The sequence below is a fragment of the Octopus bimaculoides genome, chromosome 14 (assembly GCF_046866305.1).
Source record: "Octopus bimaculoides isolate indiv1 chromosome 14, ASM4686630v1, whole genome shotgun sequence".
Classification (NCBI taxonomy): domain Eukaryota; kingdom Metazoa; phylum Mollusca; class Cephalopoda; order Octopoda; family Octopodidae; genus Octopus; species Octopus bimaculoides.
Window position 1 is genome coordinate 60002807 of NC_142941.1, and position 18611 is coordinate 60021417.

At 37.3% G+C, this 18611-nt stretch overlaps 1 protein-coding gene across 1 annotated transcript in view; it reads right to left on the minus strand.

Annotated features, from left to right (window-relative positions):
- Positions 1-18611, minus strand: part of LOC106876389 (glycerol-3-phosphate acyltransferase 3) — a 51975-nt gene that overhangs the window by 31741 nt on the left and 1623 nt on the right. The window lies entirely within an intron of this gene.

Below are 18611 nucleotides of genomic sequence, written 5' to 3' on the forward strand. Positions count from 1 at the left end.
CAGCTGTAGAAAGCCTGGCAAAGCTAACAAGGGGCAAGATACAGCCTCGTGGCTCACCCCTGTGCCTATATATATATATATATATATATATATATGACAAAAACACAAATATTTAAAACCTTAGTTCACAAATGACATGCAAAAACCACTAAAAGACGGAATTTAGCCATTCAGATGCAAATATCAAATTGCAGACTTCAAGACTACTGTTACGTTACACTGGACATACAAATGCCATACTTTCATATCGGCTGACCAATGAGGACACTACCATGTGATCACTTAGCCTTGTAGAAATAGCAGCTGTATCTCCCTCTAATTACATCATCTTGAAAAAGGAGGAACACACTGAACAATGTAGATATCACCCACCCACCCCACATAAAAAAAAGAGACAGCCATGGTTGAAATGCTCTAATCTGTCAGTCTGCTCAATCGAAGTTGACCTAGAACTAGATGACAACAACAAACAGCTGGCCATGCGTCTGCGATAACGAGCTTTAAAACTAACACATTAATTGATAACAACCTCACATGGAATACTGCCAAATTGACAAAAGCCATCATTATTCATGGAAGTTATATTAATAGCAAGTTTCAATGATAGACTTAACACAATGCACACAAACACCAATAGATGAACAAACAAAAAAGCCTTTATATGGTTGGTCAACCTGCTAGAAATATCAGCCACATCTCCCATCTTAAGGACATATTGGATAATGTAATCCTAGACATCTGAAAAATGAGAAGTGGTTATGGCTGGAATGCCTTTCATTACAGGACTATTTGATCAATGTTTATTTGTGGTTAAACAACAATGAAGACAAGTAATACTAGCCACCACATCCAAAGAAAGAAACCAGAATGTGAACAGGCAGAATATCTAAAGTCCAGGGATGTTCTATGAAAGATAGACAAACAGACAGATTGCTTGATTCTCATGAATGACTGTTGCCTCCTATAAATGAAGCTGAAATATCAACAGCAATGGAAATCATTTCATCCAGAAAATAAGACTGAGAAAACATTCAATGGATGCCCCACCATAACGGAAATTTATTGTACTGAATAAAAAAAAAAAGAAAAAAAAAACCAACAAGAAAATACATAAAAACAACAACAATAATAATGATAATAAACTTGGAGCATAGCTGTGCTTTCAATAGCTCATGTTTAAAAAAACTAAAAGCTGTGTTCCTGATATGCATACACATACATTTTCATTATTTATATATATATATATATATATATATGTTGAGCAAGTCTTTTATGAATGCCAGCAAAATCAATGTATGGGTTGATTAATGAAATAGCAATATTGATTATAGAGAGGAGACAAAATATAAAAATAAATGAATAAATAGGAGATTGAAGAGAAATTAGTATATGGACCCCATCACTATCTGGTTGTTTTCTCCCTGAGGTCAGCCCTGATCATGTAGACCAATGATCGAAGTTATTCTAGCCATGACCATCCTGCTTTCTTGTTTATTAGGAAACTGCATTGTCCAATATGTTCTTTTAAAAAGACAGTGAGATGAGATACAATGGCCATATGGATGCTATTTCTAACAGGTTAGTTGAGCAACCATTTCAGTTTAAACTAGTTCACAGCGCTTCATCTTTCATTTTCCCTCGCTTCAACTGTCAGTCATTAGAGGATGAGAAATGGTGTAGTGGCCATAAAATATTGCTGGTTCTCCAGACTAGAAACAGTGAAACAGTTAACGGTTAGCTTGAACATTTGGAAGGAGACACCAACAGGTAAAAAAATATGGGACAAGAAGGTAATTCTAGAGGGTTGCAGTACAAAGAAGGAGCGATTGCATAAAGTGAACTGTACGTGTGTATATGAGTTTATATATACATACATATATATATATATATGTAGTCATATACAGATATAGACATATACACATATATAAACACATGCACATATATAAACATATACACATATATTCACATACATACACATATATATATATATATATATATATACACACACATATATTTACATACACACACACATATACATACATATATACATACACACACATATACATACATATACACATATACATACACATATACATACATATATACACATATACACACATATATACAGACATATACACATACATACACATATAAACATACATAAATACATACATGCATGCATACACATACATGCTTACATATATATATATATATACATACACACATATACACATGCATACATACACACATGCACATACATACATGCACACACACATGCATACACATACACATATATATACATACACACACATACATATACACACACACACATATACATACATACATCACATCACAGCTGCATCCTCGTTACACGAGAAAAGCCATTGCCAAGAAGACTTACTGAAATGATTCCTTATTGTTGCCATGTGATGCCCTTATATGACTTTTAAGCCCGGCCAACATTTTACACACTTTATTACATACTAGACAACTGTAATGGCTGGCAGGAGAAACAGGTGCCACCATATGCACTCTCTTAACATGTCTTTTGAAATCTCCAACCGAGAGGCACACCTTTCCACATTTTACACGTGTTCTGTTGTGAATTTTAAGAGTCACATCATTGTTTATCATGGGCTGATTTCTGTGAGAATTTTGATGGCTAACCAGGCCTACAAGACTCAAACACCTCCACCCACAAACCACACACATAAAATGCAACACTCTCTCACTTTCCACAGGTTCCCCCCACTTCTAATCCCTCTCCTAGTTCTCTCATACTTTACCCTCTCCCTCTCAAACCTTGAACAACCATCATGCACTATCTACCTCCATCCATCACGGTCTTGTGCCTCCCTCTCCCAATTACCAGCTGCAATTCCTGTCTGAGTTAGAGCATTTTTAAGGCAATCCTTAAACCTTAGTTTAGGCTTATATGCTGGTCTCCTGCTAACTTCCAGCTCACCATACAATAGCTGCTTGGGCAGTCGCTCATCACTCATCCTCACCAAATGCCCCCCCCCCCCACCTCAAATGTCTTTGTAAAATCATTGACTCTATATTTCTACTGCCACTCATCTCAAGCACCTCCACATACATACATACATACATACATACATACATACATACATACAAAGAGAGGGTGTATTTTGATTACATCATGAAAAGAAAAGTCTACCTCAGAAGAATTTGAACTCAGAATGTAAAGATGGACGAAATGCCACTGAACATTTTGCCTGGTGTGCTAATGGTTCTGCCAGCTTGCTGCTTTAATAATAATAATAATTTCTACTATAGGTACAAGGCCTGAAATTTTGGGGGATGTGTTAAGTCGATTACATTTACCCTAGTACTTAACTGGCACTTAATTTATCGACCCCCAAAACAATGAAAGACAAAGTTGACCATGGCAGAATTTGAACTCAGACTAAAATGCCGCTAAGCATTTTGCCCAGCATGAATAATGATAATAATGGTTTCAAATTTTGGCACAAGGCCAGTAATTTCGGGGAGGGGGTGGGCAAGCCGATTACATCTATCCCAGTGTTTCACTGATACTTATCTCATTGACTCTGAAAGGATGGAAAGTAGAAGTGACTGTGGCAGAGTTTGAACTCAGAACATGACAAACAAAATACTGCTGAGCATTTTGCTTGGCATGCTAATGATTCTGCCAGCTTGTCAGCTTATTATACATACTGACTGATATCTTTAACCCTTTTGTTACTGTATTTATTGAGATGCTCTCTGTTTCTTTCAGTTACTCTAGATATAACAAAGAATTTAGTAAAATAACTTAGTTATCATTAAGCTACTGTTAAGAACATAAATTGCGACTAAGGTATGGTGGAAGATTTTAATTCAGAACTTATGAAAACAAGACATTTGTAATCAGAGTCAGAGCTGGTTTCAGCCGGGTTGGTATCGAAAGGGTTAATACGCAACTCCCCATTTAGTTCACTTGTGCTCTGACAGTCATGCATACTAACAACATTTCACATATCACATTCCTCTTATAATGCTTAAATTATCAATATTAATTGGTGTTTTTCAGTTTATGTAAGTGCATGTAGCATGATGTAAAGAATTCAACTTTCTTACTCTCTCTCTCTCTCACACACACACACACATGCATATGTGTATGTCAGATATAATTACTTGCATGCAATAAAATTTCACTATAAAGAATCCTTAGAACTAATCCAAGCTTCCAATTTTGTTATTTTCTTTTCATTGTTGTGCTGAAATGTCAAAAATTAACAATAGGCTTTGTATGGCTAAAGACACTTCTTAATTGTATTTCAAATTTCTTTGCAGCATACAATAAGTTACAGAATAAATATTTGCAAAGAATTTGAAGGTTTTGTTTTGAGGATTCTGTTATTAATCTTGGATAAAGGCACAAGGCCTGAAATTTTTTGGGTGCGGGCAAGTTGATTATATTGCCCCCCCCCCCAATGTGCAACTGGTACTTATTTCACTAACCCTGAAAGTATGAAAGGCAAAGTCAACCTTGGAAAAATTTGAACTCAGAACGTAGCGATGGACGAAATACCACTAAGCATTTTGTCCGGTGAACTAACAATTCTGCCAGGCACAAATCCTGACATTTTGTAGGAAGGGGCTAGTTGATTTCATTGACCCTAGTATTTGACTGAGGACACAAAATGCACAGATGCTGGTGACACAAAAAGGCAAAATAGATCATAAATGAACAAAAGTACATATTGTAGAGGATTCACTATATTTGTAATAATAATAATAATAATAATAATAATAATAATAACAGAGGAGAGAGAGAGAGAGTCAGTTGACTACATCAACCTCAGTAACTGACTGGTACTTTATTTTATCATCTTCAAAAAGGACGAAAGGCAAAGTTGGCTTCAGTAAAATTTGAACTCAGGAGTCGGAAGAAATAGCACAAGCATTTCTACTGATGTTTTAAAAATTCTGCCAACTTGCTGCCTTTAATTATATCTAACATAGGTACAAAGCCAGAAATTTGGAGAGAGTATATTAGTCAGAAGCAGTAACTCTAGTACTTGACTGCTACTTTAATTTGTTGACCCTATTGAAAGATGTAAAACAAAGTTGACCTTAATGGGATTTGAACACAGAACATAAAATTTATAGCAGTAATAATTAGCAGAACCCATGGAAAGTCTTCTTCTATAGGTTAATAGACCTTTATAACATTGCTTTTATTATATTAAACACTTTAGTTGTCTTCAATTTTGTTCAACAGTTAAGGTTGTAACACAAAAACACATAACTTTATTTTTAAAAAATCTTTTGCTTGTTTCAGTCACTAGGCTGTGGCCGTGCAGCGGCACCATCTTGAAGGGGCTGAACAAATTGACACTAGCACTTATTTTGAAGTCTGGTATTTATTCTAACAGTCTTTTTTTTTTTTATCAAACTACTAAGTCACAGGGACCTAAACAAACCAAGACTAGCCATCAAGCAGCAAGGGGGGGGGGGGGACAAATGCAAAAACACACACACAGAGTGGTTTCCACTTATAAATTCATTTGTAAGACATTGGTTGGCCCAAGGCTATAGTATAAAACATTTGCCCAAGGTGCAGCATGGTGGAACTGAATCTGAAACCAAACCATGTGATTAGAAAACGACCTTGTTAACCATGCAGCTATGCCTGTGCTTCTGTGAAACAAAACACTAATATAAGTCTCCAACTTAGTCACGAATATGAACTGAGGATTATAAATCATTTATCAACAGTAACGCTTAACTAGTACTAATTTTATTGACCTAGAAAGATGAAAGAAAAAGAAAATAATAATTATCAATGTTAGTAAGATTTAATGTGAAAAAAAAAAAGCTCAGTTCATTATTCCGTTTATGATTCAGACATTTATTTCTTAGAATACTTAAGTATATCATCTGCTAAGTAGAAAGAAAAGAAATATCTTGTATCTCTTACTCTAATACAGTGGGTTCCAAAAGGCATACGGCAGATTTACTGCGGAGTTTACAAAAATGGCCATGTGATATGGAGTTTGCTTCCCAACCACATGGTTCCAGATTCAGTCCCACTGCATAGCACTTTGGGCAAGTGTCTTCTACTATATTCCCAGGCCAACCAAAGCCTTGTGAGTGGATTTGGTAGATGGAAACTGAAAGAACATATCTGTGCTGCTGCCCCCACCGCTTGATAACTGGTGTCGGTGTGTTTAGTAGCCAGATATCTCTCAGAGCAAACCCTACCTTTTTTTCTTTTTTAAAGGACAGACACATTGAACAATGTTGTTGTTGGCACTCTGTCGCTTACGACGTCGAGGGTTCCAGTTGATCCGATCAACGGAACAGCCTGCTCGTGAAATTAACGTGCAAGTGGCTGAGCACTCCACAGACACATGTACCCTTAACGTAGTTCTTGGGGATATTCAGTGTGACACAGTGTGACAAGGCTGACCCTTTGAATTTCAGGCACAACAGAAACAGGAAGATAGAATGAGAGAAAGTTGTGGTGAAAGAGTACAGCAAGGTTCGCCACCATCCCCTGCCGGAGCCTCGTGGAGATTTTAGGTGTTTTCGCTCAATAAACACTCACAACGCCCAGTCTGGGAATCGAAACCGCGATCCTAAGACCGTGAGTCCGCTGCCCTAACCACTGGGCCATTGCGCCTCCACACATTGAACAATATAGCTTAGATATACTAAAAAAGACAATTGTCACAGCTGGAATGATGGAAGATCTGGTCAGTTTGAAGTAAACAACAGTAACGAATGAGAGTGCCTAGTCAAACCTCAATCGTCTTCAAATTCTTAAAAATGAAAAGGACAAATTGGATAATGAAATCCTAAATACACTATGTTTAGATTGAAAAAAAAAAGAAAGAAAAAAGTCAAAAATAACTAAAACCAAAGCATTGTGCTTGTGATTTTAAAACACCTGTGATCATGGCTTTGAAACACCTGTCAACATAGGTAAGCTTGATCAAAGGTGGTAAGGAGCTGAATAGCAAATTAGCCAAGTCTAAGGCGTAGATCTGATCTGAATGATTTATATTAGTTGATATTTTCAGATGTACAGCAGAATGTTCATGTGAACAATTTGTTTGCCTAGTAAATGTGACATCCTCATGATACATGAATGAATGGAATGTTGTGAAGGCCTAATGATAATAATGTTAATGTGCATATAGGCAGAATATGTGGATGCATGTGAAAAACGAAATGGGAAAAAGAATATTAATAATCATACAAATTCATTCATTTTTATAACGAGGAAAATTGAGGATGTGAGAGGGATTGAAAATTGATCTAAGGAGTTTGAGTCTAACAAAGGAAGGTATCTCTAACCCATGCAGGTATAGAAAAATGAACATAAACTGATGATGATGCATATAGTTATAGGTAACTATAGTTATCACAAAGGTAATATCATATACATCCTAGAATAATTAGTAAAATTAAGATTCACACACATACACACACACACAGTTTTGTAATTCTTATACCAATTATTTTTTATTCATTCTTGGGTTGATATTCTAGTCAGCACTCTTCATCAGAATTTGTGGAAGTGAACTGCCTAAATTAGAAAACATAATTTATATTTTTCCATGGTGTTAGACTGACTGTTGTGAAAGTGTAAGACATAGTGGTTAAGGTGTTACACTCACAATGGCAAGATTGTGGTTTCGATTCCTAAACTGGGTGGTGTGCAAAATACTTCATTTCATATTGTTCCAGTTCACTCAGCTGTAAAATGAGTGAGCCTGTGACAGATTGCTGTCCTGTTCAAGGGGTATGTTGTGATTTCAGTCTGTCATATGCCATGGAAACTGGATCACTGGCTCTATGAAGCCTAGTCTAAGGGTTGATGGTAATGATAAGACTGGCAGCTGACAGTGGACCTTGTCAAACAGCTGAAGTTCTCAGAGCATATCATACAAACTACACTCTGTCCAGATATAGTTTTCTTCTCAAATTCCACAAACAGATGGTCATCTGTGTACTGGCTGCACCCTGGGAAGAACACATAGAAGACGTTCATAAGAGGAAGCTGGCCAAATACCAGGAACTGGTAGAGGAGTGCAGAAACCAAGACTGGCAGGCATATGGTATGCCAACTGAAAGAGGCTATCAGGGTTTTGTGGGGAGGGAGCATTTATTCTGCAAAGCTCTGACCATACATTCCACCACTGGAGCTGCAGAGAGATAGGCCACTAGATAGTTTTTTGATAAAGATGGTGGAACAGTAGTTTGCTTCTGCTTGGATGCAAGTTGGGATCTGATCAACTTTAGCTGGGTCAAATGGGTGAAAGGGTCTGATGAAAGACCTGAAGTCCCTTAAGAACTCAGAAACATCACAGATGGCACATCCCAGACCATTCATCATAAGATGCATCTTAGAACTGACAAAACACGGATTTAAATTTTAGAACTAAAAAATGGAAATCAGAATTCACATTCAACTTTACCTTTCATCCTTTCGAGGTTAATAAAATATACTAGGCAAGTACTGAGGTTGAAATAATCAATTTTGACCTTCCCTTCAAAATCACAGGCCATTTGCCAAAAATAGAAAGAATTATCAGTCCACTTGAGCAAAGCTAATCTGGGACTAAACAAACCATATCAAGTGCAGTTGCTACTGAAGTTAGGTAAAGTTGATTTATTAATGGCTGAGGTTTGAGCTAAGGTTAAATCTTTCATAAAAAAAAATTAGGTCTTCAGAACAAGTTCATAATGGAAGTTACTAATCTTAGGCTGATAAGAGGCAAAACTCTTCAATACTGCCACTGTTCTTATCCAGTACTTTCCAACTGGGTTGTCATGACACCCTGAGCTGTTTTAGACAATAGTTAGAAATGTTGAGAGGTTTTTAAATTTAAATAACAACTGACAAAAAAAAAAAAAATGTCATTAAGAATGTTGTGTATCTTAAACATAGAGAGATAGCATGATGAGGTCACAAAAATGATGGAAAAACCAGTGATCTAATATAAAAGAACTTTTCCGAGACAAATTGTTTTTCTGGCCACAAGATGAACTAAGGCATTGCACAATTAAGGTCCTTGTCCTTATTTTCACTTAAATAACCTGTCTGAAAAAGGAAAGGGTACATTGGAAAATATGGTCCTAGATAGCACTGTTTGAATGAAATGTAACATGATCGTTGCTTGATCAGTGCAGAACTGGAGACACACAAGAATGTTGACTTTGTAAATGTCTAGTTGGGTTTCAAAAATCAAAACGTTCTCCTGCAACTTTAGAGTTATAATAATAAAAATAATTATAATAATCCTTTCTACTTTCGGCACAGGGCCTGAAATTTAAGGGTGGTGGGGCTAGTCAATTACACTGACCCCAATGCATAACTGGTACTTATTTCATCAACCTTGGAAAGATGAAAGGCAAAGTCGACCATGGTGGAATGTGAACTCAGAATGTAAGGATGGACAAAATGCTGCTAAGCATTTTGACCAGCATGTTAACAATACTACCAGTTCGCTGCTTTTATAATAATAACAATCCTTTCTACTATAGGCACAAAGCCTGAAATTTGGTGGTGGGGGGGGATAGTAAATTATACCGACCCCAGTGCATAACTGGTACTTATTTTATCAACCCTGAAAGGCAAAGTTGACCTCAGCAGAATTTAAACTCGGAACAGAGCAATGGGCGAAATACCGCTAAGCATTTCATCCAGCGTGCTAACGACTCTGCCAGCTTGCCTAATAATAATAATTTCTATTATAGTCACAAGACCTGCAATTTGAGAGGAGGGGACTAGTTCATTACATTGATCCTAGTACTCAACTGGCATTTACTTTATCAACTTCAAAAGAATGAAAGGTAAAGTTGACCTTACTGGAATTTGAACTCAGAATGGAATGACAGATAAATTGCCATGAAGCATTTTGTCCGGCTTAAGGGTTCTGCCAGTTCACCACCTTAATAATAATAACATAAGTTTCAAATTTTGGCACAAGACCAACACTTTTATTGGGAGGGTGTTAGTCAATTACATTGACCCCAGTATTTGACTGGTACTTACTTAAACCCTAAAGGATGAAAGGTAAAGTTGGCCTTGGTGAGATTTGAACTAAGAATGTAAAGAGTTGGAAGAAATGCCGCTCAGCATTTTGTCTGATGTGGTAATGATTGTCAGCGCACTGCCTTAATAATAATAAAGGTAAACAAAAGTTGTTTCAATGTTAGATAAGGATTGACCTTTGTAAAATTGAATGACAAGGTGAAGGAGAAGAACAATAATATTAATAACAACACCAACACTGACTGTGACAAAATGGAGTTACCTCTATGCGGGTACTTGGCCTACTAAAAGGAGCTGAGAAATCTCATTTAAATTACACACACTACCATCTTAAGAAAGGTATACATTAGATAATGTAGTATTAGATACTCATCATCATCATCATCGTTTAACGTCCGCTTTCCATGCTAGCATGGGTTGGATGATTTGACTGAGGACTGGTGAAACCGGATGGCTACACCAGGCTCCAATCTGATTTGGCAGAGTTTCTACAGCTGGATGCCCTTCCTAACGCCAACCACTCAGAGAGTGTGGTGGGTGCTTTTACGTGTCACCGGCATGAAGGCCAGTCAGGTGGTACCGGCAACGGCCACGCTCAAAATGGTGTATTTTATGTGCCACCCGCACAAGAGCCAGTCCAGGGGCACTGGCAACGATCCCAGGGGCACTGGCAATGATCCATAGGGCACTGGCTTGTTTTGGATTCAATATTCTGTGTCGTTAAGTAAAAGAGATATAGTGAAATGTCTGAAATAGATAAGGTATAGGATCGCTAGTCTATAGGTCAAGATTTAACATGCCACTGTAATTTAGAAGGATCGGGAAAAATATTTGACATTACAAGCAAGACGGAAAAACAGCAGGCCTTGCAATGTAGCTGTTGGACATCAACCTCGGAGATGACTACACACCACAATACCGGCAACCTGTCCAGAAGGGCAGTAACTGAAGAAAAACTGATACACAATTGTGAGGATACTAATTCTACTGCAGAAACCTCTCAAGCGTAGGTGCTGAAAGGCACCCGTCCATGCTGTAAAATGATAGGTGATAGAAAGAATGTCTAGCTGTAAAAATTATACCAATATAGGTGCAGGCATGGCTGTGTGGTAAGAAGTTTGCTTCTCAACAACATGGTTCTGGGTTCAGTCCTATTGTGGGATGACCAAAGCCTTGTGAGTGGATTTGTTAGACAGAAACTGAAAGAAGTCTGTCATATTCATATATATGTGTGTGTGTGTGTGTGTGTGTGTGTGTGTGTGTGTGTGTGTGTGTGTGTGTGTGTGTGTGTGCCACTACCATTTGACAACAGGTGTTGGTGTATTTATGTCCATGGAACTTAGAAGTTCAGCAAAAGAGACCGATAGAATAAGTACCAGGCTTAAAGAAAATAAGTACTGGGGTTGGTTTGTTTGACTAAAATTCTTCATGGTGGTGCTCCAGCATGGCCGCAGTTTAATAACTGAAGCAAGTAAAAGATAAAAGGAAGGAACAAACAGAAGAGACGTGGATTTTGCCAACCACAACATTTAAAAAAAAACAAAAAAACTTATCTGGGGAACCAGTAACCGAAGACACAAACACTATAATGACAGTGATACAACAAAATGTACCAAGTCCATGATGTAAAGTGACTGGTGAGAAGTAAGACGTCCTGCTAGAAAAGAAAGGCGAGCTGGCAGAAACGTGAGCACGCCGGGCGAAATGCTTAGCGGTATTTCGTCTGCTGTTACATTCTGAGTTCAAATTCTGCCGAGGTCGACTTTGACTTTCATCCTTTCGGGGTCAATAAATTAAGTACCAGTTACGCACTGGGGTCGATGTAATCAACTTAATCTCTTTGTCTGTCCTTGTTTGTCCCCTTTATGTTTAGCCCCTTGTGGGCAATAAAAGAAATAAGAAAAGAAATGGCACACATAGAAACAGAAACTGGCAATTTTCTCTTGTGCATGCCAAATGATAACGGACAGCAACAGGAGGTAACATGTTGAGAGTCATGAAAGCATAGGAAAAAAAAATGGAAATAAAATACAATAGTGCCAGCATTGAGTAGTTGTTGAATTAGCATTGAAGTAAGTGAGATATTTGTGGAGATAAACTACAGTTAAAATGGCAAAAAAAATAAAACCCACTTATGGCGAAGAGAAAATGGCAGGTATTGTGTTGTATGATTACACTGAAAATGATGAATATATGATGGATATGTTGCTTATAATGTCCGATATCATTCCCAATTAAATTTTTAGTCATAAAGACTGGAAAAGTGGGTTTAGTTTGAGAGAGACTCTAAATAAATGAAAGGAGAAGAGTAACATGTATTGTATGGGTTTAATCAAAAGTGGTGTACAGTTGGCAGTTTAAAAAAAACACTGGAAGTAGAAGAGACAGGAAGACCAGTGTTAATGAGTAGGTGGTTACAATGTAATTAATAAACTAATATTCCTAAGTTGTTTAGTGAGCTTTTTTTTTTCACATGGTCCAGAATGAAACTGCACCACTCTAGATATTTGTGTATGTGTGCAACACTAAAGTGATCTGCACTCCTACTTTAAAGAGAGTCAGAAAACAGTTTAGAAATGATTTATTTTTTTCAATCCTGAAGAGAAAATGCAACCATTTTGTCTGCTCATCATATGGTAAACTTGAACATCTTTGATAACTTTCTCATGAAGATTACATTTCACATAACCAAAACAGCATCACAATGATTAACTTTCATTTTCATGACCTGATAATACAATGCAAAGCACAAGATACAATGCAGATAATACAATGCAAGGCATGTGCGAAACAGTCATGCAATATATCCACTTTGCATATCCTGTGATTCATTTCAATGATATCCAAAGCATGTATGCATGAAACACACTGCAGTCAATGTATCATACAATATAATTGTTGGGATCACAGATGACATATTTATAGTGAGACATCTAATAAGAAATTCTTAGTTCAGAATAAACTGCTTCACTTAGCAGTTGCTCATCAGAAGAAAGCTTTGGTAGAGCAACATGTTCTGTAGTAGGATGGGTGCCAAAGAAGAGTTGATGAGATGGCTTGCAAAACACCTGAAAAAGGCTAGAATGTACAACGGCCAAAATGTAGTGAAAACAACAATCAAGATTAGGTCACCAGTCCAACTCATGTAAACAATGTACATAATACAATTCTTCATCTCATCATCATCATCATCGTTTAACGTCCGCTTTCCATGCTGGCATGGGTTGGACGATTTGACTGAGGACTGGTGAAACCGGATGGCAACACCAGGCTCCAATCTGATTTGGCAGAGTTTCTACAGCTGGATGCCCTTCCTAACGCCAACCACTCAGAGAGTGTAGTGGGTGCTTTTACGTGTCACCCGCATGAAGGCCAGTCAGGCGGTACTGGCAACGGCCACGCTCAAAATGGTGTATTTTATGTGCCACCCGTACAAGAGCCAGTCCAGGGACACTGGCAACAATCTCGCTCGAAAATCCTATGAAGGCCAGTCAGGCGGTACTGGCAATGGCCATCTCAGAAATATAGGGATAGTACACTAATTTCCCAGCCTAAGAACAGTCTTGACTCACCTCACAGTTTCTCTTGAAATTGCAACACATCTGTTTCCATCCTCACACTCATGCAACCTACTCGTCCACACATCATCACCTTTTCTCTCATCTTCTTCCTCTGTACTCTTAGACAGCACGTACTCTCCCCTACCTCCTCTCCAACTCATACTTGTCATCCACCACACCCTTATTCACCATTCTGTATATTTGCCTCACTACCCCTACACAATCTCTAACTATCCCTCACTCGCTCTTGCAACCTCTAACCACTCTTCCTCTTGTCACCACCATCCTTATCTCTCTCTCTAACTCTACCCTAATTACTCCCACCCATTCTTGTATAATGCGAGTAGTCATGCATCTCTTCTGCAGTAACAAACCTGCCCTGGTTCCATCCTTCATAGATTAACTACCCATCACCAAACATAAGTTGCTTCCCCCTCTAATGTAGTCCAATTCAGTCTAAAAGGCTTTTAGCAGGCAACCTCACTAGTGTTGGTGCCATGAAAAAATAAAATAAAAAGCACCTAGTACACACTGTAGAGTGGTTGGCATTAGGAAGAACATTCAGCTTGTAGAAACTGTGCCAAATCACTTCTATTGATTGCCACGTTTTCATCATTCGATGGTGACCGTTTGGCACCCAGATCAACCCTAAGTGAGCAAACCCAAACCTTTGATCAAGAGTGTTCTAGCAGTGATCGCCAGGATCATATCTTTTGTATATCATGCTAACATCGTGCAATGTACAGTAGTCTTTTTTTTAAGACGGTAGAATGTGGTCTAAGAGAGACTTCATTACTATTTTTAGAGCAGCCGAGCGAACTGCAATACTGACGATAGCGAGTGGGATAGACGTTTTCCTTGACGTCCGAGTGGATTTGTCTGTACATAGTCGAATGATGAATTGAATAAGATTACGACGAAGAGAAGACCTAATACGTACAGGAAGAACGGTCGAAATACGTAATAGCAACAGTGTTACGTATGTTCCAGCTTCTATGCTTTAAGGTGTGCCGGAAATTTATATTTAAAAAAATGTAAATAAAATAAAGCGACAAAATATAGGACAGATAGTCAATCCGTCATCAAACAATCATAAGGAGTACCAGCCGTAACCATCCCAACTTATATTCATATATTGTGTCTAGGACTAGTCTTTTTTTAAACTTATTTTTTTAAAACCTAAGAGTGTAATTTAAGGAAGATTTGACTGCTTTTTCTAGTAAGTCACTTGACCACGTGGATGGTCTAGTTATCCCTATCTCTGATCAAATATATAGGAAATCGAAGGTGTTCCAGCTGTGACTAATCCACCCTTTAAATAGTATCAGAAACTACATTATCGTGTGTGTGTGTGTGTGTGTGTGTGTGTGTGTGTGTGTGTGTGTGTGTGTATACACACACACACACACACATAGTTGTGATTTGAGTGGAATTTGACTGCTATATCTAGCAGGACAAATGACTGCGTAGAAACCCACCACCACTTCATATTGACATGTGGGACAGTTTCAAACCAGCGCAAAGAATTAAAAGGAACACGCTTCTCAAAGTATGTGGAACTGAAGAAAATTTGAATGGTTTTTTTAATTCTATGTAATTTATTTAGAAATAAATTATAGATTGGAAATTCGGCGTTTTTTTTTTCTTCCTTCTTTCAGTTAAGCGCGAACGATTTTTTTAAATACAAAATTTAAACGTAAATCGATCAAATTGAAGAAGCAACATACGTGTATAAATAAATATAGTCAGAAAAGTCAACACTGAAAAGGTAACAAACGTGTAGCCAATGTTTATAGAGTTGACCAGTCCTAGGTTAAACTCGATTGTGCAAACAACCCTGCGATCAAAAAAATGCCAACCAACCAACCATGGTTGTCACATCTTTTTAAAGGAATATCTAAAGCTGTGTTTGTTTTTTTTATCCTTTAGTAGGGTGTAATTTGAGGGAGATTTACCAACTGTTCCTAGCTAGTTGTGCAAACACGTAGATGCTCCGTCGATACTTAACAGATACTAAATATTCTTATGAGATATAGTCAAAAACGTATTTGATTGTTTATGCATTTGTAGTTGTTTAAGCCCCATGCCAGCATTGACGGAATAGAACTATGATCAATAGCATTCCAGCCGTAACCATCACATCTTTATTTTTCAGACAATGTGTATAGAACTACATTTATCCACTGTAGCCTTTCTTCTTATTTTAAAGACAAGCGAGTGTGATTTTGAAGCAGATTTAGCTGTGTTTTCTAGAGGATCAAGCGACCACGTAGAGGTTAATTCTTTGGATCATAATACTTGCTCGGCATACACACACACACACACACACACACACACACACACACACACACAAATATATATATATATATATAAAATGAATGGACGATAGTTAAAGATTAACCTTTTTCGCGTGGAATATGTGAAACGATAAAGATGCAACTGCAATCTTTTGAATATTGCTTGTTGTTTAGCCACGGGTCAACTGTGACCGTTTTATCGTATCTAGGTCTACACAGCATCCTTCCTTTTGTTCTTGTTTAACTCCCGGTTTGTCCTAATAGGATGGACTTATGATCAAAAACATATAAACAGCGACTCCCTGTCATATTCTATAATAAATAGCACCACTTAAAAAAACAGAAAAAGCCGTAAAGCTGTGAGTTAAGGGATATTTTGATCCTTTTTCTAATAGTACGAACGACCCCACGCACAGCTTCCCTCTTTGTTTAACTGATCAATTTCTTGGCTCCAATAAATTATTCCTTCAGCATCAACAAGCATCTTTTTTAAAAACAAATTTTTCAACCTTTGAGATATGAAAACAGTTTATATAGTACCCATTCTCTGAGCTAGCTTTTCTTTTTTTTTTTTATTTTTCTTTCTGAGAGTCGGTAAAACTTAGCGTTTAACATATACGGATGCAGATGTAAACACTATATAAAGCTTAGCTTTAATCCTTGGGTGTAAGCACCTCGTCGTTACAGGCCTATTCCCCCCTATCATTTTACCGGAGTCGTTAAAATAAACAAATAAATACTAGACAAGTCAATGAGAGAGCATCAGCGTGGTCGTCTAATCTGCCAGAAATAGCAGCCAAGTCTTCTTCAAATAACAAGTTTAAAAAGATCACCTTGGATAATGTGGTCCTCTATACATAGGAAAAAGACGGACTGGTCATAACTGGAATACCTTTGATTATAGACCTGCTCAATTTGGGCATCCTCGGGCTAAGCAGCAACCAATAAGTTCTAAACAAGTTCTGATTCAATATACTCAACTAATCTCTCCTGGAAAATGTATAACTTCTATGATGTTAAGAAATCAATTCTCGCCGATTTAGCCTTAAAACATTCCAAGATCTCATATATATATGTATAATGTAAATAACAGTTACATACTGAGGTCGACACTCGCAACTTTTCATATTTATCAATGCTAGAAATTATTAGTACTGCCACGTTACCAAACAGGTTTTTGGAATTAGCTTGTTATTGCCATTCCTGGCAATACAAGATGTCAATACCTTCTTAGCATCCCACTTCAACCGCATGAAGTTAAGGGCCTCATAGGGAGAAGAAAAGGCAAACATACACTTCTTTCAAATTGCTAAAGAATGGCTGGAATGATCGGAGTGTGGTAGTTAAGTTGTTAAGTACTTGAGGTTAAATACCCAAGACGGTTGGTACTGCTCATTTGCACTATGCTCTTTGAAAGAGACCCTTACTGATGTTACCCAACGACGCTCTAATAATGATAAAGGAAGGTTTTGGGGTTAATATACTTCACGTTAAATCCACAAATGAGACACGAACGAAATCAAAGTGCCTGTCTTTAATGGTGTAGCAGGGTTAATAATAATGATTCTTTCTAATTATGGCAGAAGGCCAGCAATTTTAGGGGGAGAAGTTAGTCGATTACATTTACCCCCAGCATTTGACTGGTACTTTATCTTATCAATCCCGAAAGGATGAAAGGCAAAATTGACCTCGGTGCGATTTGAACTCAGAATACAAAGAGACGGAAGAAATGCCGCTAAACATTTTGTGCGACGCGCTAACGATTCTGCCAGTTAGCTGTAATAATAAAAATGATTTCTAACATAGGCACAAGGCCACACATTTCGAGGGAAGGTATAATCGATTAAATCAACATCAGTATGTGACTGGCACTGTTATATCGACAATGGAAGAATGAAAACCGAAGTCGATCTGGAAAGGATTTGAACTCGGGGCGTCACAGTTGGGTATAGACTTTACAAGAGGTGTCTCATGCTTGGATGAAATAAATAAATCTAGTAAAATCTCTCGTGTCACCGAAGATTCGAGTTCTCATGTCATTTTTGCACTGCATTCTGGATTCTCTTTTAACTGTAGTGAGGGCCAGACGGAGTTTTAAACAAAAGTTTGCTATTTTTTTTTTGCTGGAATACAAGCGTTAACCCAACTCTATCCGTAAATCACCCCTGCCAAAATATCTTTATCGTATTAAGTATAATGCTTGTGTATACAATAATAATAATAATAATAATAATAATTAGTTGTCTAATAGCTAATATGTTGTATGTAATAATAAATACATCCAAAATACTGTAAATACACACCCTGTCGTATAGAATATATTACTTGGATATATAATAATTATCAGCTGTCTATAGGGTGAGCTAATAATACCTTGTGTATAACAGATGCGCTTGAAATACTTTGTTGAAAACCCTTATCGAGTATGAATACTGTCTGGGGTATATAGTAGTATAAAAAGCTATCCATAGGGTTAGCTAATAAATAATTTGTGTATAATAATTATTAAAAAAATACTCGGTGAAAAACCCTCATTGTATAAAGTATATTGTCTGTGTATGTGTATATGATACACATTCATACTAATAGTGTTAGCTAATAATACCTTTGGTATAATAATACAAAGCCTTAACGGATAAAGTACACAGCTTGAGTACGTATCTCACATACAAACATATAATAATGAAATGTCTTAGCTAATGTCATGAGTATATTGAGTAA